This window comes from Heliangelus exortis, chromosome 5 (genome assembly GCF_036169615.1).
Source record: "Heliangelus exortis chromosome 5, bHelExo1.hap1, whole genome shotgun sequence".
Classification (NCBI taxonomy): Eukaryota; Metazoa; Chordata; class Aves; order Apodiformes; family Trochilidae; genus Heliangelus; species Heliangelus exortis.
The window spans coordinates 42,483,718-42,509,608 of record NC_092426.1 but is presented as its reverse complement, the minus strand read 5'-3'; the positions used below and the strand labels follow the sequence as shown (position 1 = coordinate 42,509,608).

The 25,891-nt window shown below is 40.4% G+C and overlaps 1 long non-coding RNA gene across 1 annotated transcript in view; it reads left to right on the top strand.

Moving 5' to 3' along the window:
* The first annotated feature begins 8,560 nt into the window (after positions 1-8,560).
* LOC139796727 (uncharacterized) overlaps positions 8,561-25,891 on the top strand; it is a 42,266-nt gene continuing 24,935 nt past the window's right edge. Inside the window, exon 1 of the long non-coding RNA XR_011726129.1 lies at positions 8,561-9,021. This is a non-coding gene — a long non-coding RNA (uncharacterized lncRNA). The remainder of the gene's footprint in view (positions 9,022-25,891) is intronic.

Sequence of the window (25,891 nt, the reverse complement as noted above, 5' to 3'; positions counted from 1 at the left end):
TAACACTCTCCTTGCTTTTTTTCCCTTTGGACAGCTGAAAAGAAATATATTTAATCTTATGACAAAGTGATCAGGAGGGCACATGAAGCAGAAGAATATGAAGAGCAAGGACAAATGAAAACAAAGGCATAGTTAAAGTGGAAAAGAGGTTGTCTGCACTGCAGCACTGTATAAAAACCAGGCTCCATGCTGCTCACCCTTCATAAAACCACCCACATTTTCATCTCCTGTCACAGGAAGCACTTTGTACATAAATTCTGTCATGGTGTGATAGTCTCCTACAAGACCAGGTCTCATAATGTAAAGTGTAATGGCAGCTACCAGATTTATCCTGGCCATCAGATCAGCTGCATGACTGTGCCTGTGCAAATATAACTGATATAATTCTGAGAGTGGCCCAAGCACTGGGAGAGCCAAGGTTGTGGTTTGCTGTGTCAGCTCTGCAGGATGCTCTTGCCTGTGCTGTGTACTTTAATCTCACATTTGAGAAACCACCAGGATTTTTAATATTAATTTTAACAGGACCAGAATTAAGCATAGGACTATCAAAATTTGGATATGCCCATATTTGTCTCTAGAAAAGTCCATGACAAATGCCTGATGACAAGTGGGAGACAGATGCAACTGGAAAGAAAAACTCTAAGCAACTAATTCTGGGCCTCTCTGGAGTGCAGAGATGACAGGAAATCTGAGTGCAAGCATTTGGTGAGCTGTGCTCCTCTCACAGCCACACCAGTACTGATGCAACTGGTTCCTGGGACTGGGGCTGCTGCACCTCAGGTGAGTTACCCGTGGCTCTCACTGTCATCCTGTGGAAAAGCTGGGGAGAGGAACTCGTCAGAAACCCCAGCTGAGAGAAGCAGCATCAGACACCACCAAAATGGAGATCTTTGGGCAATCAAAGCCCTTTCTGAAGCTGTCACTGGATTTCTACCCATGGTGTTCAGATACAGACTCCAGGGACCCGCCTCTTCTTTGCCTTAATTCCATAGCTCTCTGTCCCAGACTTTCTTCTTTTCTTTTCCCTCCACATCCAGCCATCTCCCTTTCATGACATTAAAATGGAACAAATTTCTTCCCTTTTATTACATGTAAACTGAAACAAAATTAATGTTTGCTTTGTCAGGTAGTTGCTCTGTCTGTATAATATGTCTTTTCCACACCTTTTTGTGCAGGGCAAGTCCATAGAAAGAGCCAATGCTGCAGAATTGCAGTCCTGGGAGACCAGGGGTGGGTAGGAACAGCAGGAGAAAAAGCCTCTGCTGATGGCACTGAACAGGGAACATGATCAGATGGGCAAAACTCAAATATCCTGCCCATCAGGCCCAACCTTTCCTACCTCCTGTGCTGCCTCCTCTTACCTCAACACCCAGTCCCAAGCACCCTTTCTTTGCACGTATCTGAGGACAGTGGAATAGTTGTTCTAAAATAAAATCACACTTTTTAGAAAAATTTCTCTGCCCAAGGGAGACTAATCTGAAGTGCAAGAACAGTGAAGTTGCTGTGTCACAGTGATGACACAGTCTGCTTGCCCATGAGCAATCCCTGCTTGGTCTTAGGAGAACATTCCCAGAAAGATGATTCCAGATGATTTATGTTATGATAGTTCTGTGAAGCCAGCTCTGAGTGCTTCCAGATAAACAGATGAATGAAAAGCTTGCATTAAGGCAATTTTGTGAAGATAAAACTGAACTCAACAATCAGAAGGTTCAGGCCCAACAGGATGAGCACTCAGAAAGCTGCAGGATGCTCTTGGCTTTCACTGTGCTTGATTTGTGACTTTGGTTCAGTCCTGTCCCTCTCCTTGGTCTCATTTGCTCTCCTGTTAAATGAGGATACCAAAACTTTCCTTATAGAGTGCTCCTAGTTTCCTGTATGAAAGTTCTCATTAAAAGCTGGTTGGGTACTTTTCAAGTCTCTGTACTTTGAGGTTTGCAAGAACAGAGATCAGCAGGCAGTAGAAAAGCAGGTTTGATAGATGATGAAGAACCTGGAGGTGTACAAGTCCATGAGATCTAATGAGATCTTCCTCTGGCTCCTGGCAGATGAAGCTGCAAAGCCACTTTCCATTAATATCTGAAAAGTTGCAGCAGTCTGGTGAGGTTCCCACTGGCTGGAAAAGGGGAAACATAACCCCCATTTTCAACAAGGGAAAAAAGGGAGACCCCAGGGAACTCCAGGGCTGTCAGTCTCACCTGGATGCTCAGCAAGCTCCTGGAGCAGATCCTCCTGAAGCAATTCTTATATCAGGATATATCAGGATTCTGCCTGATAAACTTGGCAGCCTTCAACAAGGGGGTCTCTGTCTTGGTGGGTACAGGGAGAGCAACTAAAACCATCTGCTTGGACATGTGGAAAACATGGGGAAGGAAATCTTTACTGTGTGGGTGGTGAGCTGCTGCAACGAGTTGCCAGGGGACGTTCTGGATGCTTCATCCCTGGAACTGTTCAAGGCCAGGTTGGATGGGGCTGGGAGCAAAGTGGTTGATCCAGAGGGAAGTGTCTGATTTTTAAGGTCCCTTCCAACCCAAACCATTCTGTGATTCTATGATATTTCCATACCAAAAGCAGATCAGTTACCTATATGAGTTTGCTGTCTCGTAATGGCTGTCAATGATTCACCAGAAGCTTCAGTGTTTGAGGATGTATGGCATTGCATTAGAGATAAAAATACTTCTCATGCAAAAACATCTCCTCCTAACTCAAACTGGTTATCAGCTTATACCTTGAAGAGTGTGGGCTGATAGCCCTTGTAATTTTATCCTATCTACTGTAACTGCAGCAGCTTTTTTTCACAGTATTCATATGTGTCTAATCCTTTTTTAGAATCTTGCTAAGCTACTTTCCTCAGTAATTTACTTTACATTTGCTAAGGTTCTGATATAGGTGAAGATTTTTAATATTCAGGACTGATTCTAAAGCTCAGCTTCTTGGTTCCTCAACATTCAAAAAGAGCCTTGCCTCAAGGTTATTAGTCATGACTACATGGAAAATGTGATTGTACAGAATAAAAGGAGGACATTAAACAGCATCCCAAATCTAGCAGCATGCCTACTGTAAAATGCAGTGCCTTGTTTACAAGGTAGTACAAGAGAATAGATATATATTAACAAAATTAATGATGAACAATTGTTGTCATTTCTCCATGCTTGAAAAATACCTCTTGCAAATAAATTAGGTTAGCAGTAGCTTGCTGATTTGCTTTATTTTGGAAAAAAAAAAAAAAAAAAAAAAGAATGAGCAATGTTAACAGATTCATTTCAGTAACATTCAGATTGTTGTATAAGAAGCAGTACAAATTTTTAGGCTTTTGTGGAGAGTGGTTATAAGCTAACCTTATCTTTTTCTGCTAGATATTGTACTTGCATTTCTGAGGTTGGTAGTCACAGTGGCACAGTAGAAATGGCTTTGTGAGACACAAGCTATTAATCTCCTAACAGAAGCCAAATATGGAAATATTTACTACTGATCTGAAAGGAGCAGTGTCCTCACTGGCAGAAACACTTCAGACAGGTTATGGATGGGGAAGTGTCCAGCAGAAAGGATTCTGTTCCCTTTCTCCAGACATGCACTTGCAGCCTGCTGGTTCACAGCTGGGTCTTCCCAGACAGAGGTGTATTGTATTTGAAATAAAAAGGACAGCAAGGAATAAATTAAAAACCCCTAATAAATAGAAAGGAAACACATGGGCTTTCTTAATTTTACACATTAGAGGTTTCCAGGGCTGATCCTTTGCTGCGTGTGCTCCCCTGCCTCCACAGAACATTCTGGTGTCACTTCCTGCTGCTCTCCATGGGAGCAAATCCTGCATCCCAAAACCAGAGGTGGGAAAGCCCTCCTAAACCTGCTGGAACATAGTGAAGAAACTCTGGAATAGGCAGTGTGCCTGGAAGAGACAAATGGGGCAGCACCTCCAAACTGCTTCACAAGAAGAGTGATAAGACACAAGAAATTTGTGATTTATCTCTCTGAAATCCCTTGAGAGAGCAAATGCCAGGTCAAGCTGGAATACTGTGCTTTTTCCTGCTCCTAGGACTGAATACCAAGACCCTGAAATCCCTTGCTGGGGCTCTGACTTAGCATGGGGCAGGGGAAGGGGCTGCTCTCCATAGGGCATCTATCAATACTGCACCCAGTCTTTAAATCAAATCAACACTTTTCCCCCATGCCATTCTCTGTGTCACTGAAATTCATACAGATTATAGAGATAATGGAAAAGGCTGTTCAGTGCTCATTAATGAGGCCCAATTACAGGTATTAAAGTAAACAATTTTCTTAGTGTCTGTTATACTCCTGGAACATGATGGATGGTTGCTGTTACTAAAACACCAGAGAAAAATCACTTAATGACAAAATAAAAGATGTCACAGGGAAAATAAAAGCATTCATTCTTGCTATCAGATCCTCAGAGGATTACATGGTTTTATTACCAAGTCTGTTCTTTCTATACAAAGGAACCTAAGCCAGGGAGGAAGCAGTGGCACAGAGGGATCTTAGGTTAAGGAAAAAAAGGGGAAAAAAATCCTTGTATTGAAGAGACTAAAAGCAGAAAAGCTTAACATGCAGTTATGTGTGTAATCTGTCCATCCATCTCTGCTCCTAATTAACTTTGTTAAATAAAGCCACTTTTAAAACAGGCTTTGATGACTGGGATTGCAGAGTGTGACTGCCTGTGAGCAGGGGAATGGACTCCACGTCCTTTCAGTTCTTTGTTTCTACTGCTGGGACTGGGAACCAGACAAAAAAGTGGCTGGTGTCCTGCTGGGTTTGTCATCATGGCATCTGGGTACCACCAAATGTAACTCCTTTCTAGGAAAAGACACAGATTTAATGTCCATGGGGGTAAATAATGTAATTTTAATAAATATTTAGGAGGAAAGCATCAAGCTTAGATCATTATAATGAGAATGTTTTCCTGATCTATTTATGTCAACATTTCTTTCTGGTGGGGTTTTTTTGTTTCTTTTGTTGTTTTTTTTGGGGGGGGAGGTTGGTTTTGGGGTTGTTTTTTTTTGGGGGGGGGTGTTGTTTTATTTTGTTTGTTTTGTTTTTCCATAACTGCTCATATGAAACTCATGTGATGTTTTGCTGTTAATCTGGAGATACAGTGTGAGTCTTAATGGTTTAGTCAAAACTTCATATTTTCTGCCATTGTGTCAATCTCTGTGAAGGAAAAAGCCTGGGTATCAGAAAGCCTAGGAGAAGAGGGAAGTATGGAAATAAAAGCCATTTCTCAGTGGTTAGTAGATGGTGGCCATTTACAGCCATGCTGAGTTAAATTAGACTGCTTTCTGAGAGATCTAGCAATAAAAGCCTATTTTATCTCGTTATAAAATACACAAATATTACAAATAAGTTAGGTACCCGCAAGAGGAGAAATGGATTTGTTTCCTATGATAGAAAGAGTTTTAGGAAATAAGCACAGTTGGGAGAAAAAATGATTTAAAAAATATATATAGATGTCTTGTTTGAGTGACAGATTTAAATTTTAATTTAAATTTTATATGGAAATATAATCAGTATCCATTTTATTTTTCTGCTTTTGTAATGTCACTGCCTTCTTGAGCATTAAAAAATATAAGGAAGGAAAACCCAGCCTGGCTTTGCATAACAGCAAAGCCCTTTGTGCACTGAATTGCCATGTGCCCTTTCTTTATACATTATGCTCCTAAGCAAGGGATTTTTATGTTAAATTTGAATAATGGGCCAAAAGAAAATAAATCTCCTTTGCTGACAGCAACTCATTAGCAACAAGCATACATAACCATTCTTCAGTGAGGAAATGTGCTCTTTAAAGGAGAGGTAATTTCAGAAATAGCTAACCAGGAAGGAAAATAAGTCCCCAAAAAATCACATCTGATTGATATACTCGAGTAAATAGATAATAAAATTAGATTCTGCTAAGAACAATATGGAATAACGGATTTGCTTTAGGAGTTTGACCTAAATATGCAAAAATGCAACATTCTTTCAGAGTTCATAGAATCACAGGCTGGTTTGAGTTGGAAGGGACCTTAAAGCCCCCCTTGTCCCAACCTCCCCTGTCATAGGTTGCACTTGAATTGCTAAGAGGAGGAGGAAGGGAAGGCAGTTCCTGTAAGGCTCATAATGGAAATGGCTAATTAGAGAATCTGAGGATGGCACTGGAAATATCATATCCTCTACAGTGCCCCTGGGCTCTGTGTTGCATACCAAAGTTACCATCACCCTCCTGAGCCTAAAACTGGGCAGTCTTACCAAAGCCTTTGATTTTCTAGCAGCCATACATGGTGAATATAACAGACACCACTGAGGTGCTTGATTCCCTCTCCTGTGTTTATTCAAGGCTGCTGAGACCAGATGTTGTGCTTGGTTTGGCAGTTCTTGGCCTCTGTTCCTGGAGGCAGATTGTGATCCACAAAAGGTCCTTAACTCCATGGGTCACTTCTCTCCTAAGCCAAAGAAACTGAAGTTAAACTGACTGCTAAAACCAGGCAGGACCCAGCCCTGTGTGTGCACAGCTGAGCATCTCATGAGCTGTGCTGGCTGGGGATGCTCTCTGCCTCCCTGGAATGCTCTGCTGCAGCACAGGAATTGTGGCACAGTTCCCAGGGGGTGGGATGGGATGGGATGGGGAGTGGTCCAGGAAATGGTTACACCTCTCCAGATATGAAAAGATGGAGAAGTCCATACCTGGAACAGAGATGTACACAAGGAACCTCTTCACAGCTTGGTGAGAGACAGCAGTAGGGTTTCAAGGCATCATTGGACCGATGAGAATACTTTTTTTTTTTTTTTTTTTTTTTTTCCCTCACAGTGAGTAGGATCACAGAATTGTTGAGGCTGGAAAAGACCTTCAGGATCATCCAGTCCAGCCTTATCCTCACCCTATCATCCTGTTCCTGATGCCCACCACTAACCCATGTCCCCAAGTACCACATCCAGGGGATTTTTAAACACATGGAGGGATGGAGACTCAACCACCTCCCTGGGGACCCTCTTCCAGTGCTTCACAACCCTTCCTGTAAAGAAGTTTCTGTCACGAAATAGGCAGCACAAAAAGTCAGAAACAATAATGTGAGTATCTTATTTCAGTCAACTAATTTGAAAATGTGCTTTTGGCACCACAAGTAACTCATTATCTGCAGCCTAGTAAATCTTATGAACAATTTAATAATTTCATATTATAATGAGCTTGTTATAATAAATGGGCATTTAAAGTACCAGGAAAATTTAAAGAAGAATACCTTGCAGCAAAATCTTGTAAGAACATGCTGTCCTGACCACTTCAGCATGTAGTTGCTTAGCACCACTCTGTGTGCTCAGATTCTCAGCAGGAGAGTTCATGATTCTCAGCAGAAACATTTCCCTGATTAGGAAAAACAAGGGTTAGAATGGTTAGGGAAGTACAGAGAAAGGTTTTCAGGATATGCTAAGGGTAAAAATGCTGGGAAATGACACAACTCCCTTAAGTCTTAGGAGTGGGATTTATTTTTCAAGACAAACCATAGCTTTTAGAAGTTTTCTCCTCTTTGAAATTATAATTTTCACAGAAAGAATGAGAGGAACAGTTTTCTGTGGAAGCTGGAAAGTGGGTCTATTAACAAGGTTTGAAATTTTCTCCATATGAACATTTGAATAGAAGCAGATCTTGTGAAACTTGTGTACTGTACCAGGAGAGTACCTTGTTTTATTTAATTAGATATCAATTAATACCTCCTTTTGATTCATCATCGTTCACCAGGTGCTTGCCAGGTGTTCCTTAATTAACAACTGTTGTTCTTTTTTTAAATTTCCTCTTCTGGTTAAAAGTCAGTTCCTCTCAAGAATTCTTAAATCAGGGATTCTTAGAACACATAGCACAAGGTGATTATCTCTGTGCCTTTAGAAAACTCAGCAAATCTGCACCCACAGCTTTTGCTCCCTGCCCCAAACAAACCCCCCAGCACATACTGGGGACAGCCCCAACAAACCCACCAGCACAAACTGGGGACAATCCCAGCAAACCCACCAGCACAAACTGGGGACAATCCCAGCAAACCCCCCAGCACAAACTGGGGACAATCCCAACAAACCCAGCAGCACAAACTGGGGACACTCACAGACCCCTTACCCCAGCTTGGGCAGTTTCTGTCCTTAGGGTGGCAGCAGCTATCAAAAAACTTTGTGGAGTTTGTGGTCTTTGGTCTTTTTTTAATTTTTTTTTTTTGGTTCAGTTGGTTTTCTTGTTTGTCTGCTTTTTTGTGTTTTGTTTGGGGTTTTTTTCTGTGGGGAAGGGAATGGCACTGGAGAAACAGTCTCAAAACTGGAAGAAATGAGACCTAATTCTTCAGAGATGATTCTTTAATCTTCCATTTTCTGCTCAGCAGAATTAATAATCACAGCCAGTTTGCTCATTATTAAGAGCTTATTTCTGACCAAACCTTGTGTGTCAGTAGATTAGGACATGAAGGAAGATTTAGCTTCTAACTGGAGGTGGTGGGACTGTTCTTTATCTTATCATTAGCATGGACTTCCATGGATTTTGATTAATGATTAATTTTGCCAGCAGACTTCTGCTCAGGGATTAAAATGCAGATGAGTGTTATTTAAGCAGCACAATCAAGCTGAAAGTGAGGGGTTTGTGGGAGGCAAATCCTCTGTTTTATGACAGTCAACTTAATTATTTGAATTTCCAAAACTATTTTGTTGTTTAAAAATGGGTTTGTTTATTTTCATGTGCTTGTAATAGAATTTTGTTAGGTGATTTTCTCCCCAGAGAAAAGTAATTCTGGTGCTCAGGTGAACTTCTCTTTGTATTAGTATAAAGGGCATGTAAAATTTTTAAGCAATTTTTTGCACGTGCTTGTATTGTTATAAGTGGAGGCCAAGCATATAGGTAAAGAGTTACTGATTACTGAATGAATTGAAATTAAATAAATCCCCTCCTACCTTCCCTGTCTCTTTCTTTTTTCCTTTTCAGGGCTTTACTCTCTCTGGGAATGTGGATCAGTGACATGGCTCTGAATATGTAAGAATCCAGGAGTTTGTCCCAACGTCCAGGTGAGCACTGACAGAAATCACCAAGCTCATGCTTGCTGCGTTTCTGAGAATTAAAACCAAAGCAGCAAAGGAGGAGCAGACAATATTCCATCAGCAAAAGCCAGTTGGTTAGATTTTAGATCAAAACCTCTGCAAAGCTGCTTCATTTGCCACAGGGTACCCCTGTCTGGCTGCTTAATGAAACTGGGATGATAATATTAAATATTACTGAAGTGCTCGTGGAAATATGATTTTACAAAACTTAAAATGCAGAAAGGTGAGGGGCAGAATATGTAGTAGTAGCTCATGCATACAGGTGCAGTGAAGATGGATAGTTGGGAATTGTTCCTGATTTAAATCTCATACCATTTAGGTAGTTGATATGATGAGCCACTTCTGACATAGGTAGTGATTACACTCTTACCTGAAGATTTCTTTTCTGTCATGGTTACTGCTTTTTTTTTCTTTTTTTTTTTTTTTTTTTTCCTTATATCTTGCATTTCAGCTTCGATCGCATGGTCTCTGGGCAGAGTTTGGTTTTTTGTCACATTGTTGTCCAGTACCTGGCGTGGCAGGTCAGGCCCTTCTGGGCAGCTTGGCAATTAGCTCTGAAGATGCAGATTTCAGCTGCATATGAGAGGAGGCAGAGATGGATATTTTGTCCCCTGCCTGGTGACAAGAGGGCATTGAAGGTGTCAGTGTTCTGGATCCTCAGAAATGGCAGTGTTGTAGTGGTGCTACAAAAGAAGGTAAAATTCAGTGGAGGCATAAATGGAGGATAAATGCCTAAAAATATGTGCACATAATCTGTGCAATGCCACACAGGAAGCTGTTAGTGCACAGAGAGCCTCCCAGACACTCATCTTCAACAACAAAATCAAATCTAGAAAGTCTGGAGGTTCCTATGAGGTTTTGCCTACTTGCCCAGCTTTTCAGTGCACAATGAAGATAGTTTTCTAACTCTTTTTGCATATTTAAACCCACAGCTATGCCCACACTATATCATCCATGGATCCTGTAAGCCATTTCTAGGGCTTTTTTCCTGGTGTCATGATGAATACTTCAGGTAAAGAGCACGTGACTGTCAAAATGCTCATTTTGAGTCAGTGAATGCACAAAAAATAAAAATACCCCAAGCTAGGGTAATATAGGGGATTGGAACCCCCATGTATACTTGTCAATGCACAAGTACAACTATTAAATCTTACATTATGCTTTAATGCATTCATATCTGAAGCATAGTGTAACTAAACAAAAAGTGCATCATGGTTAAAACAAAATATTAATATTGCTCATTGTCTTCATTTTAGAATTACTTGAAAATAGGTGCAGCTTTTTTCTCTAGCTGTTTTCAGCAGCAAAAAAATTGACTTTTTTGTTCAGTGACAGGGCAGGGGCAAATCAATTCTGATCAGCAGATTTACCTGCTTGTGCAGGAGGGTGTCATAAACCTTCCTGATTTAAGAGCAGTCGCTGCTGTTGTGCACAGGTGAGAAATCCAGCTGTACCTCCAAGGTCTGTTAATGCTGAAAGATTTTCTGTGCTGTTCACTCATCCCAAGGTCCAGCTCGTACATCAGCCCTCTGTTAATGATGTGCTTTTATGGTGCCAAACCCAAAAGGAGTTCAAACTTGCTTGCACTCACTGAGACCAAATTCTGCTGCAGTTTGTAACTGATGGAACTCAGAGTGATTTTTCCATAAGTATCAACAGCACCGTGGTTTCTTCAGGGGGAGCTCAGACTGAACCAAAACCCACTGAAGACTTTGGGAAGTCAGACTCTTATCAGGTGCTGTTCAACTGGAGCTCTGCAGCATGTCCTTAAAAAAACAAATATGCACAGGAGACCTTGTCCCACCCTTTGTTCTCTTCTGTTGTCTCAGAATTCTGAGTCCCCCTGTGGAGCTGGAGGGGTTGGGTTTGATCTGCTCAGTGCAGACAAGATTGCTTCAGACACCTGGGGAAGGCAGCAGCTGATAACACGTGTGGCAGTAAGGGAGAAGGAAAGGCATCCCTCAGCTTCCAGGCTGGGCTGAGCTGCAGTGGGTGATGGATCCCAGCACACAGGGAACTTTCCTCAGGGATGCATCACGGGATGTAGGATGCCAGGAGCCACTGGCAAGACCTGGGTAGAGTCTGAAATTGTGCAAAGCAGTTGACACTGTCCCACACAGCATCCTTGTCCCTAAATTGGGAAGACAGAGACCTGAGAGGCTGACCCCTGGGAGGCTGCTGGCACTCAAAGATCAGCAGCTCAGTGTCCAAGGGGGGGTCAGCAGTGAGGGGGGGGTTGGAGCAGGGGCTTTTTATCATCCTGGTTGGTGACAGGGACTGAATGCACCCTCAGCAGCTTTGCTGGTGACACCAGACTTTGTGGTACAGCAGACACCTTGGAAGGAAAGGATGCTATGCAGGGGCACCTTGGCAGGCTTGAGAGGTGGGACCATGCAAATGGCATGGAGTTCAAGAAGTGGTGCAAGGACCTTCAGCTGGGTGGTGAGAGTCCCAAGGACAATTGCAGGCTGAGTGTAAGATGGGTTGAGAGCAATCCTGAGGAAGACTTGGGGTGATGAAACATGAGCCAGCAATGAGCACTGGCAGCCCAGAAAGCCACCTGTACCTTGGGCCGGGGAAGCTGGGGCTGCTCTGGGTTTCTGCATCTCTTTTGATACCAGTTACCTAGAAAATAGGTTAAATGGGAGCCATGGGCTGTACAGGGACTCCTGTTTACTGCACTGACATTTCACAGGACAAGTTTTGGGCTGGTAGCCAAGTAAGCTTTGCTTGCACATTGAATATTCTTTTCTCATGTGTTCCTTGATTAGCTTTTCTGTTTGGTAACATGAGTTCTGACTGTCTCTGAGAGATCTTCATTCTAAAGAAGGCTACTGGACAGCTGGACTTGATGATCTTAGATGTCCTTTCCAATCTTGATGATTCTGTGATTCTATGAATGGGTAGGAATCAAAATGGTAGCAATTACATTAATTTCATTACTAAAAGATCAGGCTCACATCAACAGCAATCACCTTCAATTTGCCCTTCCTGCAATTATATTATTATGAAAATGAACACTTGCTGACTACAGTAAAGTTTTTAGGGCACTAAAGTGCATTCTATTTTAATTACAGCATGCTTGCTAATTTTATCAGAGCTTCTGTGTAATGTGATTACTATTACTTTGGTCTCATCAGAACAACAGAGAGTAGATGTGTTACTGCCTGCTTCTTCAAGGCTTCATCTTTACATAAATCTTATACCAGTGTAACTATTTAGATCAGGAGCACTATTTTACTGGAATATGTATAGCACGGTAAATCTTATTAGAATAAACCTTTTGTGAGTGAAGTATATTATCCTAGGTATGCTTATAACAATATAATTGGGTCCAAACTAAGTGATTGTACAATTTTGTGACACAGTATAACAAGATACAGAAAAAAGTTTGTTTCAGATCCAGCTATGTTGGTGGAAGAAATTATCACTGTATCTGTTAGCAAATTATTTTTCATGAGAATTCCCTAAATTGCTTCAGGCAGAACCAGTCAGTGAATGTCAGTGAGAGGATTCAGAGTGACCTGGCAGCTTTTGCTGCCTGTGATGAGCTGGGGAGCACCCGTGTAGGCTGCCCCAATGCTTCCTGGGGTTGGGTGGTAACTTGAGTGGTCCTCACACCAGCTGTTAAATGTAGTTTTCTCTTTTCACTGGCAAAGGTGAATTTGTAGAGCATGCCCACACCTTATACAAGTGTTGTATTCTAGTGGAGACAAGGCTGTAGCTGTGCTGGATTTATGCCAACAAATGCCCAGTTTCAGCTGAATGTCCCACTGCAAACAGACACGGTCCAGGATGTTTTCCAGCCTCATCTTGTAATGAAATACATTTTCTGCTTCTGCTGCTATAGTAGTAGTAGAGCAGACTATTCCAGAGTTTTATTCTTCTAATAGCTAGAAAGCTCCTTGCTTCCAGTGCCTTTGCAGTCATGTCATGTTTATAACTCCATGCTCTGTTTCTATCCTTAAGCTTAAATAACTCTCTCCACACATTGGCATTTATGTCCCGGAGTTATCTGTAGGAAGCAATCATTTCCCCTCTTAGCCTTTGTTTTATCAAAGCTTTATCTAAGTCATAATCTCAGAAATTCTCCTCTCAAGCCATCATCTGCTCCTAATACTCCTCCCTGAATTGTTTCAGGCTGAACTTGTAATTCTTGAGCATCAGTATCCAGAACTGCCTGGAATAACCAAGATTTCTCTGGGTACTTTTCACCCATATAACTTCTGGGTTCCTACTGGAAGTGCTTTTCCCAAAATATTCTTAATATCTTTTGCCTTTATTATTATTACCTTGATGGATGGTGTGTTAAGTGTAGCCCAGTTTGGATCTCTCATGAGCAAGTTAATTAAAACAAACAAGCAAAAAATGACTGTCCAATACTACACTTCAAGAATTACTCTGTCTTTACAAATATTAATTATTCGACTGTAAGCAGGTATGAGAACCATGTGGATTTGTGAATAAGAGGAAACCAGGGCAGCATTTTGGTAATGAATTCCATTATGAATACTAATGCAATAAAAATAGCATTAAAATCCTGAAAAGCCTTGTAATTTTCACCTCGACCTTGCACACAAAACTGAAAGGAAATAATAGTCTTAAATAGATGGAAAACTTCAGTAACCCTACAAATTACCTGCATGAAAAATTACCTCTCTATGGGCCCTGTACAACTGTTTCTGACTTCATGTTTGGCTTTGTTTAATTACCCCTGTGTGTAAACTGTATTTGAGATCCACAATGCTCTGTACAGTCCTGGATTGGTAAAGGAGATATATGCTCATTTCCCTCACTGCTGTAGCCTTAAACTAAAAACCAGGAAACACATCATGCCTTCAGTAAGCTCTGCTATGCAATAAAATGCAGTTTTCATTGTGGTTTAAGAGTTTTGGGTTTTTTTTTTAACTTCATTTTTGTGATAGGATGAAAGGTAAATAGAAATGATGTTTTATACTGACAGGTGCTAATGCCTTATGCCCAGGCTGTTATTTATAAGCATTTGGACCTTGGTGAAAGGTGCTGCTCAGATTAAAGCATTCTTCTTGTGCTGGCACCTGAGTCTCAAGGCTTCTTCGTGTTGTTAATAAACTGTTCAAAAGGTGCATTGTCACCTTTTTTTAAAATGCTGTGATATTCCAAAGGGAGTTGTTGAGAAGTCTAAAGCCTGGAGCAGGAAGGTGAGACCTGCTATGTAAGACTAGTCTGAAATCCAAGAGAGAAGGAGATAGAGGTCCAAGAGGAGATAAAGATGCTTGGCCAGGTTGGTGCCACATGGAACTCCTGCACTCCTTTCTAGCTGCTTCTCTGCATGAGGGAATGGGGTTTTTACACAGACAAGTCCTATAGTCAGATATCTAGCTGTGTGTCACTGACAGGAAATCTGAAGAGGCTTCCTACTCCATAACAAGGAGACAACTTAAAGCTTAGGCAAAAATCTTGAAGGGTTTTCCAAACCACTACATATTGTTCTCTAGATGTAAGAACGAAACACAAATGCATCAAACCAACAGTGCAGATAAGGGCACAGTGGTAGAAGGTGTATAGAAGAAGCCTTCACATTTATTGGTATATAATTTGCCTTTTGGACATAATATAACTCAATCAGTATAAGTAATATGGCTCAAAAAATGACAGACATGATCAGCTTGCTGCATGGGCTGGGAAGAGAAGAATCACACACAGCCATTCCCCATGTCCCTTGTGATTTGGTGCCAGGTAGGTGACAAATTGCACAGTGGGATCTTCTCTTGCACCTTTAGAGGTACCAAGTGTCCCCAGAGATGCTGCTAAGGTCACATCAGTAAAGATGAACAAGGCTGGGATGAACAAGGAGCAGGGAGAAGTCATCAGCATACCTATAGAGTGGATTCAGATAAACAACTTCTTGAAGTTGGAAGATCTTTTCTTCAATGTCAAGTTATCATTGTATTCATTTTGCAGCACTAATCAACAGCAGTTGACAGGAAATCAAAGTGCTCAGTGCTCAGGGGGTAAACAGAAGGATTTGTATCAGACTTCAACACTTACTTCCCAGCTAAGCCAGATTGTCCCCCTTGAGCTATTTTCAAAATGCATCAGCAAGCAGGAGATTATGTAAAAACGCCCCAAACCATATGTTACCAGGTGGTACCCACTGACATCAAACACATGCAGACCAATTGTAGATGGCTGGGCTTTCTGCACAGCACTTACATGAAGTGAATTTTTGCCAGAGCAGGCTGTATAACCTGTCACCAGCTCGTCATGACAAAAGGTGATATGTAATGTCTGCTGGCTTTGCATTTTACTGATTGAATCACCAGGGAAAAGAACACCTGTACATGAAACAAACCTCTCCCTGCTGTGGGAGGGTTTAGTGGATTCATTCCAAAGATATTCAGTGGACTCTGTATGGAGAATTGAAAAAACTAACTTCCAAGATTAAATATTAGCCTAAATTACAGGGTCAGAGCTCAGCAAGGAAACCCAGACCAAGACTCTGAGACAGTGAAGCCCTAACTATCCTCTGCTATTTCCTCTTAGCTGAGAAGTTCTGGCTACTCTTCTGTCTGTAATTGCTAATGACCAGTTTCAAATGGGGCTAGTAACTGGATATATTCTGCTTTTATTGCTGGTGAATAATATTCTATAGTTTTCATCCAATATGTGTTCACTTTTTAACCCTGATCTCTCTTTTACCCCTTGTTTCTGCCTTGTGGCATCGATTTTTTAGCAATATTATATCCTATTATTTTTCAAAAGTTTTACAAGTGGGTGTTTTAAATCAATTGTTTGGATTTGATTTTTTTTTAAATCTCCTTACAGTAAATACTAAATTCTATACACAGTTGTGTGTTGGATGAAATAATGTTGAGTTATATGTGTAGTCAAGGCAGCCATAACAGAAGATAGAATATATATATAAGATATATGCATTTCCCAAAAGCTATGAGGAGCTGGAAGGCAAGTAAAGATAGAAATATACAAATGTACATATCTGAAATTCAATTTCATTTTAGTTTTGTTTTTTTTTAATTTATTCTCATGCAGTATGATTATTTTTTCTAGCAGGTTTTACAGAAAAACAGTTCAATAATTTTTCAAAGTGAACAAACTTATCTTTTTCACTGGCAATATGAGTTGCTGGGCAGCTTGCTAGTGAAGTCCACAGTGCTGCTCTCCAGCATCTGGACTCAGCCTTGAGATGGTGTTAAAGGGGTGCTGGTTATCCAGACCTGCTTAATCAGCTCTTCAGCTAAGACATTCAAGTCTCTTGGAATATAAGATGTTCTTTTAAAGGGTCCCACAAATGTGGAATAAATTCTGAAGCTTAGCTGAGTGTAACCTGAAGTTTCTGGTGAGCAATGTATGACTGCTGCTCCTGCTAAAATGTCTGCATGGGATACCCTGAGTCCAGGCTGGTTTAGGAAAGTAGAAAATATCTGTGGCTGCAGCAGTGGATTTTTACAACTAATGGGTTCATTTGTATTCTTACAGGAAAGAGGTGAGGCCTCTGTGGCATTTAGCTCAGAAACGTTACCTATCAGTTGTGTGTCCTCCCAGAATCCAGGAAAAGGTGACCATAAACTGAAAGATGGACAACACTCAGATCCTCTCTGTCACAACTTGAGAAGCTGGAAAGGTATCTGGAAACAGGACTAGAGACATCTCCATACATGGAGAAAAAACTGTTAAAAAAGAAAGGCTTAAGATACATAAAATGTATTGACCAGCAACAGCATAAAAAACAACAGAGAATTTCTAGTGGGTTTATTTTATCTCTAAAGAAAAAGAGAAGCAGTGTCTGGTGACCAGGAGGGGGAAGAACATCCCAATGCATGTGAAAATTGCAGGTTTGCATTAACTTGCATTTAATATCCTGTAAACAACTACCATCTTGTGTTACCTGGTGTTCCCTCATAGCTTTAAGGAGGGCATGGTTTTGAGGGTATTAATAGATATTAGATAGATATTAATAGTTACACTGATATTAACTATTTAGTTACAAGATATTAATAGTTACACTGTGTACCATGAAAACAATAATGTCAAAGGACTTTGACTGTGATATGTGATGATATTTAGGAAGATGTTATTTCCCTGGGAGTTATTACAGTGAATGTAATGGACTGAGAGAATCACTGGCTCATTGGTATTCAGCTTAGAAAAATATGAATTCCATTCTATTCACAGTTTTACTCTTTTTTCTTTTTTTTTTAAAAAAAATCATATTTACAAATGATCCACTCTGTCAACTTGATAATGCTTATTTCCCTTGTTGTGTTTTCTCTTGCTGCTCTTTCAGTTTCCTGCACATGGATTACAATCTCATCCAAGCAAGACTGAGTGTCTTATTCTGTATTTGTAACGTTTAGTGCAATGGGATCACTGTGAAGGAAAAAGCCAGAACACAAAGAAGTTCTAATTCCCTTCAAGTCTATATTTAGTTTAGACACAATGATTCCTTCTACTCCATTGTCCTTGGCTTGCCAGCACACATCAGTCTTTATGATATTCATGATCTCTAGTGTGTATTGCAGCTTCTTATTTTTACATTTCTACATGCCTGTCTTTTTCTATTATATATATTTTATGGTTGCTATTGTAGCTTTTGCTTTGAAAATGAGCCCTAAACACAGGGGAACTGTTCACTAGTGAGAACCAAGCCACTCAAAATCTGTCTTCCTTGACTGAAAATAGGCTGCATAAATCCTGGGTGAAACTACCATTAACTCAACATTTCTTCTTTCTGTAGTGGGAGTTCTCATACAGTGATTTCTTCTGCAGCAGACACGTACAATGGAAATTTAGAAAATGACAGGTAAATTTTATTGCAAATAAGTCAATTTTCTTCCTTCAATATTTCTTTTAATAGATTTGAACATCACGTATCTTAACAAGAAACATTCCCAGCCACGATGATTAACATGCAAAGCTCTTTCTTAACAGTATTTACTCTTATTTTAAAAATTTCCCTGAGAGCTTAGAGGCACTTACTCTTAATTTTAAAACCCACCAATTTCATCGTGTCTGACACGAAGCATAATATCTTTGCCATAATTACTGGATAGGTTATTTTTTTTCCACAAAGCGATCATTTACCTAAAATAATCTGGACCACTTCAATTATGTAAATCCAATATCTGGAGAATATAATGACTGCATGGGTGAAACACATTAGAACTTCTCAGGAAACCAGCAGGGAGGGGGAGAGAGTGATGGGGAAGGCAAAAGCCCAAATGAAGTTGTTTTTTTTTCAATAAAAGTGCAGCAAATGAGTGCCCTGCTGGTAAACTGGTCCCTGCAGCTTGTCACTCACCAGATTTGCTCTTCCCTTGGTGCCAGAGTCTGACAGCTGAGACTGGCAGGCAGCTCACATGAAAGCTGGAGTGCAGGGACCAAGAGTGGCCAAGAAAAAAAAAGATAGTTTGCTTGTGATGTTATTTTTGTGTCTTTGTGTTGGAGCAAAGATGCAGGCAGTAGTGCCCAGAAGAGCCAGGAACTTCTGCTAAATTTCATGTGAGAGGAAGCAATGGCCCTGGGAGGAAAAAGGTTGTAGTGATGGCTACAAGGGTGTTAACATGCAGGACTGACAAGAAATGACTCAGCCCAGGTGAGATTCCTGAGAACAGCTGACTCTTCATTACTTACTCCTCTTTTGTGACTGGCCCTATAAATCCCAGCCTTCCCTACATCAGGACCTAAGTAACTCTTCTTAGGGTCCATCTGCTTCTGTCTTCAGATGGAATGACCAGATTGAAGACAGCAATACAAAGGTGAGGTAACATCATTGATTTACATTATGAAGTCACTGCGGCTTTATTTTCAATATTAATTTTTCTGGTTTTCATTGTTCAAATCTTTTTAAGCAGCTGCCACATTCAGCAGAGATTTTCAATGATCTCTCTTCAGTGATTCCAACTTTTTTCTCAATAACTACAGTTGATGTACAAGCTGTGAAAGTACAAGATTTGTGCTGCCAAACCTTTCTGAAATGTTCCTTTTTCTGTTGGTCAGCACTGACTTGTGGCACAGAGCTTCCTTAAGTTCTTGTAACAGTTTATTTTGCTTAATCAGAATTCAGAAATTCTCTCGGTTTTTGCTACTTCTCGCCTAAAATCTGAGTGTAGGAAATGTATTCCTTTGTGTGTGTATTCAGCATTTCTGTGGTTTGAAATCTTAGACATCGAGGTTATGAAAATCTGTCCTGTTTTATTCTGATCCTAATTGCTTTCTAGTTTATATGGGAGCTTTACTTTTTATCCTTGATCTATTTTGTTTTACAGTGTTATGGTAGAAGGGATCTGGTTTTCTTCAGCACTCTGTACTTAGTTATTTCTGTGTCCAGGTATCTCCATGTCTCACAAAGCATTTTGTCAGTCTCCAATGAAGTCCAAATACTTCCTATTACTTGATTGACATGTAGCCATTTTATTTTGCTGAAAGACTCACTAAGGTGATTTATACTTTTGCCATTAGTTGACCTGGCAATTAATTAATCTGCTGTAGTTTAACTAATTCTGCACTGTACCCCCTCCCCTTCCCCCAGCATTGGCTTTTCAGGAGGGATACACAGGATGTATAAATATCTTAGTACTCATATTTAGATTCTGAGAGCTTCTCACAATTTTGCAAAACTCAATAACTTTTTCTTCAGTCTGAGGTCCTTTAGGATCCCATCCTAAGGTTTTGTTAGTGTTTGATCCTTCAGTGCCTCTTTTCTCAGTCTCTGACTGATACATTATTCCTACAGGGGTAGAAAGCCAGTTATGTCCCAAAATCTGATGAAAGAAGTTAAAGTTGCTTTTTGCAGGAATTGTCAGCAAAGTTGAATTATTCTCCTTATTCCTCAGCACATGGAACAGGCTTTAATCTCTCAGACATCTGAATGTCCAGTTCAGAGAGGAAATACATCAGGCAATCCCAGAATATAAGAGGAACACATGGACAAAACAGAGTGGGTTTGGGCTGTACTATTGCCACAGAACAGCTACAGTGTAAGAGATTTATTACTTCTTCCCTGTCAAATGGAGCCTTGGATAAACACTGTCAAGAACAAGACTGAGCTGAGCAGAGCATCATTCCTTCATTTACAACATAGCTTCAGCTGGTTTGATGTGGACATCTCTAGGAGGACCTTGAATTACAGCAGAGATAACAAAGTTCTATCTGCAGCTGAATCTCACTGCTGAAGGACACAGAACAAAAATGGAGGAAAACCCACAAGAAAATCCCTTCTGCTGGTTTATTTGTCCTGATACATTGTGTCTCTGCAATATATTGTTGTGAACCAGGACTCCACTAATTAGAAAATGTGAGAAAACCAGACTTTGAAGGACCAATCTTCTTCAAATTAAGACAGCCAAAAATTTATTTTTTAAAATAATACCCTGAAAGAAATGTAAGTGAATGAATCAGCACAAATGCAATACTACACAGAACTCCAGGTGTTACTGCTCATTTCAAGAAGAGCTGTGGATAAGAAAAAGAAATAATATTTCAGCTCAGAGAGAACAGAGGAAAAGGATAACTCAAGTCTATTGAGCCAGATATAATGAAGAAATTGGGTGAAATTTGTAAAATTTGGGAAATCATAAAATCAAGAAGTCTCTGGGATTAAGTGTTAAGTGACCTCATAGTAGCAGCCCAGCTTTTGAGGAACATGGCAAAATCCTTCAGTGATATCTGGTATAAATGGATTGAACTGGATGCACTTTGAAACAAGGTAGAACCTCTCTAGAAAGCTGTGAAAACAATTTATTTGTCCTTAGAGACACATAAAATAAATCCTTGGGGAGCTTTAGTGGTCTGCTTATAAACCCTAATTAATGGGAACTCAGAAACATTGGCCTAGGGACTGACCCACTGGAAAACCTGCTGGGCTAAGGAAGTGGTTATTTGGGGGTTTCTTTATTTTAAGAGGGAAGTTTTTGCTGGCCATTTGGATTCTGCCCCTGAAGAAGAGGAGCTGCAAGCTCAGCACAGACTTTTCACACTCCTCCTGCTTTTTTTGTGTGCTGGGCTTTCAGAGAGGACAGAATTGCAAAGATTTACTCCTGACCCTCTCTCTTCCTTCAAACCTGTGTGAAACCATCCCTGAGTGTTCTGCTTGATAGGAGCCTTGGCTGAAAGCTTTAACAAAGCTCTGATCAGATGTTCACAATCAAATTATCTCCCTTCTTCCATTTGCACTGTGAAATGAAAGAGTTTTCTTTCAGTTTTACAATTGTACAATTTCCTATCATCCCCATTTTCTTAGCTATGTTACTATCCAGAGCATCCCTGTAGATCTGGCATAGTGTACATCCTGACATACTCCACAAACAATTCCAAACCAGTTAGGCACAAGAATGAACATCAAAAAACATCTGCTGGAAATAATTTTCTTTTACATCTATTTTCACTTTATATATATATATATATATATATATATACATTTCATACATGCATGCACACACACACACAAATAGAAATAGCTTTTACTTTGTCAGAGCATAGACTTCAACTCTGAAATATCAAAAAAAGGGAAAAAGGGAGAATTACCAACCACTTAGCTTCATTATTTTTTTCCTTTAAATATTTATGCATAAAGGGGGCTTGCTACTTCCTAGACCATCTTCTTGCCCTTAACAGGATCCTGCAGTGAAATCAAAATAAAAAGGAGGGAAAAAAAAATCTAGCTAAGATCTAGTCCATTTTACTGCTTCTTCCTTTTTATCACTGCTGAATACTTAAGAAAATTTGTGCTTACTGTGTTTGTGTTGTGTATTTGTGTTTACAGCCTCAGGAGAGTTTCATTTTGTTTCCAAAAGCAGGACAACCATCCTATAATCCTGCTCAAGTGTCCTTCAGTGCATTGTAAACAACTTAATGCAGGATATTTATTACAAAATAACTGAACTGTTGTGATTTCATTCTCTCTTGAAGCTTTGTTAGGTCACACAGCAAACAATGTTTTAGCTTGTTTCTAATAAAAACTTGGTCCTGGGAATACCTGAGCTGCCCTACACCCTTCTGATCGAAAGAGTCCATCCCTTTTGCACAGATGCTGTGCCAATAAGATGATTTTAAATGCCATGATGGAATCAAGGAAATGTTTTTTTAGGCAGGAGTTAACAGGCAGCTGCCCCTTCCTGGGGCTGGTTCAGCTCCAGCAGTCGGTGCAGCTCCTTGGTGCCATGGTCACACACAGGGCACTTCTGTGTTTTGTTAGCAAAACAGGTGGGAGATGTTGTACCATCTGCCACTTCTTCTTTGGTGATGGCATTGGGGGCCTGATTTTTGAATTTAAAGTTTTGGAGCTGTGCTAACTTTGCCTCTTGGTGTTTTATGTGTAAATTTGAAAAACACAACAAAAAGGAGAAACAAAACTTATGTTTTGTTCCTTCCAGTTGAACAAGTGATTAAAGTGCACGTAGTTCACAAAAGCCTTTTCTTCTTGTGCTCACAGAGAGGGGCATCTGCAGAGTGAAAACAGGGGCTGCCTGAAAAGCTTTTTTTATAGTAGTTTACTCACTTCTGTTCTCTCCTCTGCTCACCAGTCCTTGAAGACCTTGAGACTCAATGGGAACTCTGTCCTTCTGGAGCCTCTTGTGTGTGGGGTCCTCTGTAGTGTGGGGATCCCTGATGGTTCAGCCCTTGGCCCTGCCATATATTCAGAGCAGATAATAAAAAATCCCCAAGTTGCCTTTCTAGGTAAATCGTGGCTCATTGATGTCATTCGGAACGTTCCTTATTCTTTCTCAGCAGATCCTTTGGCTCTGGACCTTGGAGCTGTTTGCAGTTCCCTGGCAGCCCAGGAGGGAGGCTGAGCAGGGAGATGTTTGCTCAGTGCCAGCCTGAGAAGGGAACTGGGGTTCAGCAGAGACCAAACATCTGGGAAAGAGCTCCCTGCATCTCTGAGCTGTCATAGAGTAACAGAGACCAATTGTTCCCTCCAGAACATGCAGGGGAGTTCAAAGGAAGAGCCCAGGGAATAAATGCTAATTAGAAGGATCTATATAGAGCTGTAGTGACTAAAGGATGATTAATTCAACTTTCTTAAAGGTAAATCTATGCTACAGGATCAGAAAGGAACTTTTTAAACCCAAGTGAAGCAGAGCAGAGGCTGCCAGCCTTACTGCTGCTCAGTAGCACTTTATTGACTCCATAGTTTCATGGGGTGCCACTGGACTCAGGTGGATTTCTGTGCCTGGTACCAACATGCCCCACTGCCATTCTTCAGGGTGTCCATCCCAAGGCTCTTTTTGCACACATTTCTTTCAGACTTCCTTACACATCCACGTGTTCAAGTTCTGACCACTTTGTCTGAAGAAATGGGCATTTGTTTCGAGTAGATGCTTTGGAAAGGCTTTTCTTGGTTTATTTATATGTTGCCAATTTCAGAACCATTTAGATGAGTGATGCTTCTGGTGCAAAGTATTGCTTGAACCTCGATTTGAAGCAATATGTCAGTGACTACTTCAAAGTGATGTTTTTACTGTACTCTGGAGTATATTTTTGAAGCATGAGCCTGGGGATGTAGCGATTATTGCAGAACTAAATCTTTTTAACTACTATTAAAAGTCCAAAACCCAAAATATAAAATACCAGCTGATTATACCTTTCATGGCTGCAAAGATGTAAGATTACAGAATATTAATTTATTTACATTTGAACAGGGTCAAACTGTATTTCTTTTTATCTACACTGAAGTCCTAAAGTTTCTTTCCACAGAAAAGGGATGTTAGTACCCCTTGACAACATCTGCATCTTCTTCCTATGCAAATATTTTTATCATTTAGCAAGAATAACTACATCATATTTTATTTGTTTACCTTACCTCTACTTCCAAGTAATCCCACTACATTTCCCCTGGGTGAGCAGTAGCTAATTAATTTTTTCCCTACTTTTTTTGTTCTCTCCATGGAGTACAACTGCATTTGTTTTCAGGCTCTCAGTTTCTCACCCATCATAATAGCACTTAACATACCTGTTCCAGGTTGTGTTTTATCTTTTTTGTCTGCAGTAATCAAAGGTGTACACAGCCTTCCCCAGAAGATCTTGCTGATCTTGTACAACATCCCTTTTTTTTTTCCTATCTCTACTTTGCCTCAAGTACTCCAGAAATATATTGAATTTTTTCTCAGCCATATCATATTTATCACTCAAAATCTTCTGCTGATGAATGGTTATACCTTTCTTCTTCTCAGCTTTCCAACTGAAGAAACTTCTGCTTATAACAGAAATTCTTCTGCTAACTCTAACTTGATTGACATGAGATCCTTGTTAATTTTAGGAAATATATTTATTAATTTAACATTGATTCTTTTTCACATAATTTAATAAACTCCATATAAAGTAAGTTAAAACTGAATGGCTCTTTTTTCGTGATGAACTTAAAAAAACATTGGGCAGTAAAATGCATAATAAAGACGACAGAGAGGAAAAAATAATTACAGAGTAATAATTTTGCACAAGAAACAAATAAAAAAAAAAAAATCAAAACCCACCAAAACCCAGCTCCAGGGGGCTGTGCCAATGGGCAATGGATGCATTTGTGTTGCTGAGTCTCACAATGCTGTCATTAAACCTGCTTCTTACTCTTTATCTTCTGATTGATCATCATAATTTGTGAGCATCAAATTCCTAGCAAAGCCTAACATTGCACTCCCAAGTTTATTTCCAGTTCTACGATTCCTTAGCACTTTGATGGCTGAATTCCTGCCTGCTTACTGCTGGTTGCAGGCTCAAAGATTGGCTGATGTCCGAAGCTCTAAGTGATTGCCAGAATATCTAATTATGTCCAGTTGAGCTGACATAGGGATTCTTGACACCCCTTTAGTTTTTCCATTTGTGTGCCCCCAGCAGCCTCTTTGGGCACCACTCTTTATTTCTATTTATTTATAATGACGCTTTGACTTAAGCCAAAAGGTAGAAGTGTGCTTGCTGAACAATAAAGTCTCCTCTGAGCCCTTCAAATGATATATAAGTTTCTCTTGGGTTGAACCTTTTGACAGAAGTGTCCATAAAATGACATTCATAGGCAAGTGAATTGGTTGAACCCGTGTTACAACTTTACAAAAACAATCTGAAAAGCTTTTGCCTTAAAGATGCTCAAATTCCTTGTGCGTTTTCTTTCAGGAAGAAAAATATTGTCTGAGGATATGGAGGTTCTCCTGAACTGACCCTAATAAACCATGAGGCACTCTCTGAAACAGCTGATGCATGTTAATGGGGGAGCCATAGGAATTCCATTTTTTATTCTTGAGAATGCATGGCCTTGGGAAGACAGCAAATTGTGGAAGCTACAGAGCAACAACAAATCATCCCACTCCCTTTGGCTGTTTCCTCCTGCAGTTCATCATCTTATGTAGCAAATGTGAGAAATATCAATATATCATTAGTATCAACATAGCATCTCTAGAATCATAACATTGTTTTGTGATACTTTTCTTCCTGTGACTTGTGCTGTAGGGCCTCCCATAGCTTCCCTCTTCTTCTTTGGACACAGTCCAGCTCCTCAGTGTCCTTCTTGTGGAGAGGAGCCCAAAACAGGACAGGAGATTCAGCATCACCAGAGCTGAGCAAGAGGGAGATGGATCCCTGCTCAGGTCCTGCTCCCCCACAGTGCCTGACCCAAGGCAGATGCTTGTTGTGCCCCTCACATGCAGGGTCCTGTTCAGCTGCCTGCTGCCCACTGCCTCCAGGATTCCATTCCTGGAGATGGAGCTAGGCTTTTCTCTATGGTGACCAGTGATAGGACAAGGGGTAATGGGTGTAAGTTGGAGCATAGGAGGTTCAAGTTGAATATCAGAAAGAATTTTTTTACTGTAAGGGTGACAGAGCCCTGGAATAGGCTGCCCAGGGGGGTTGT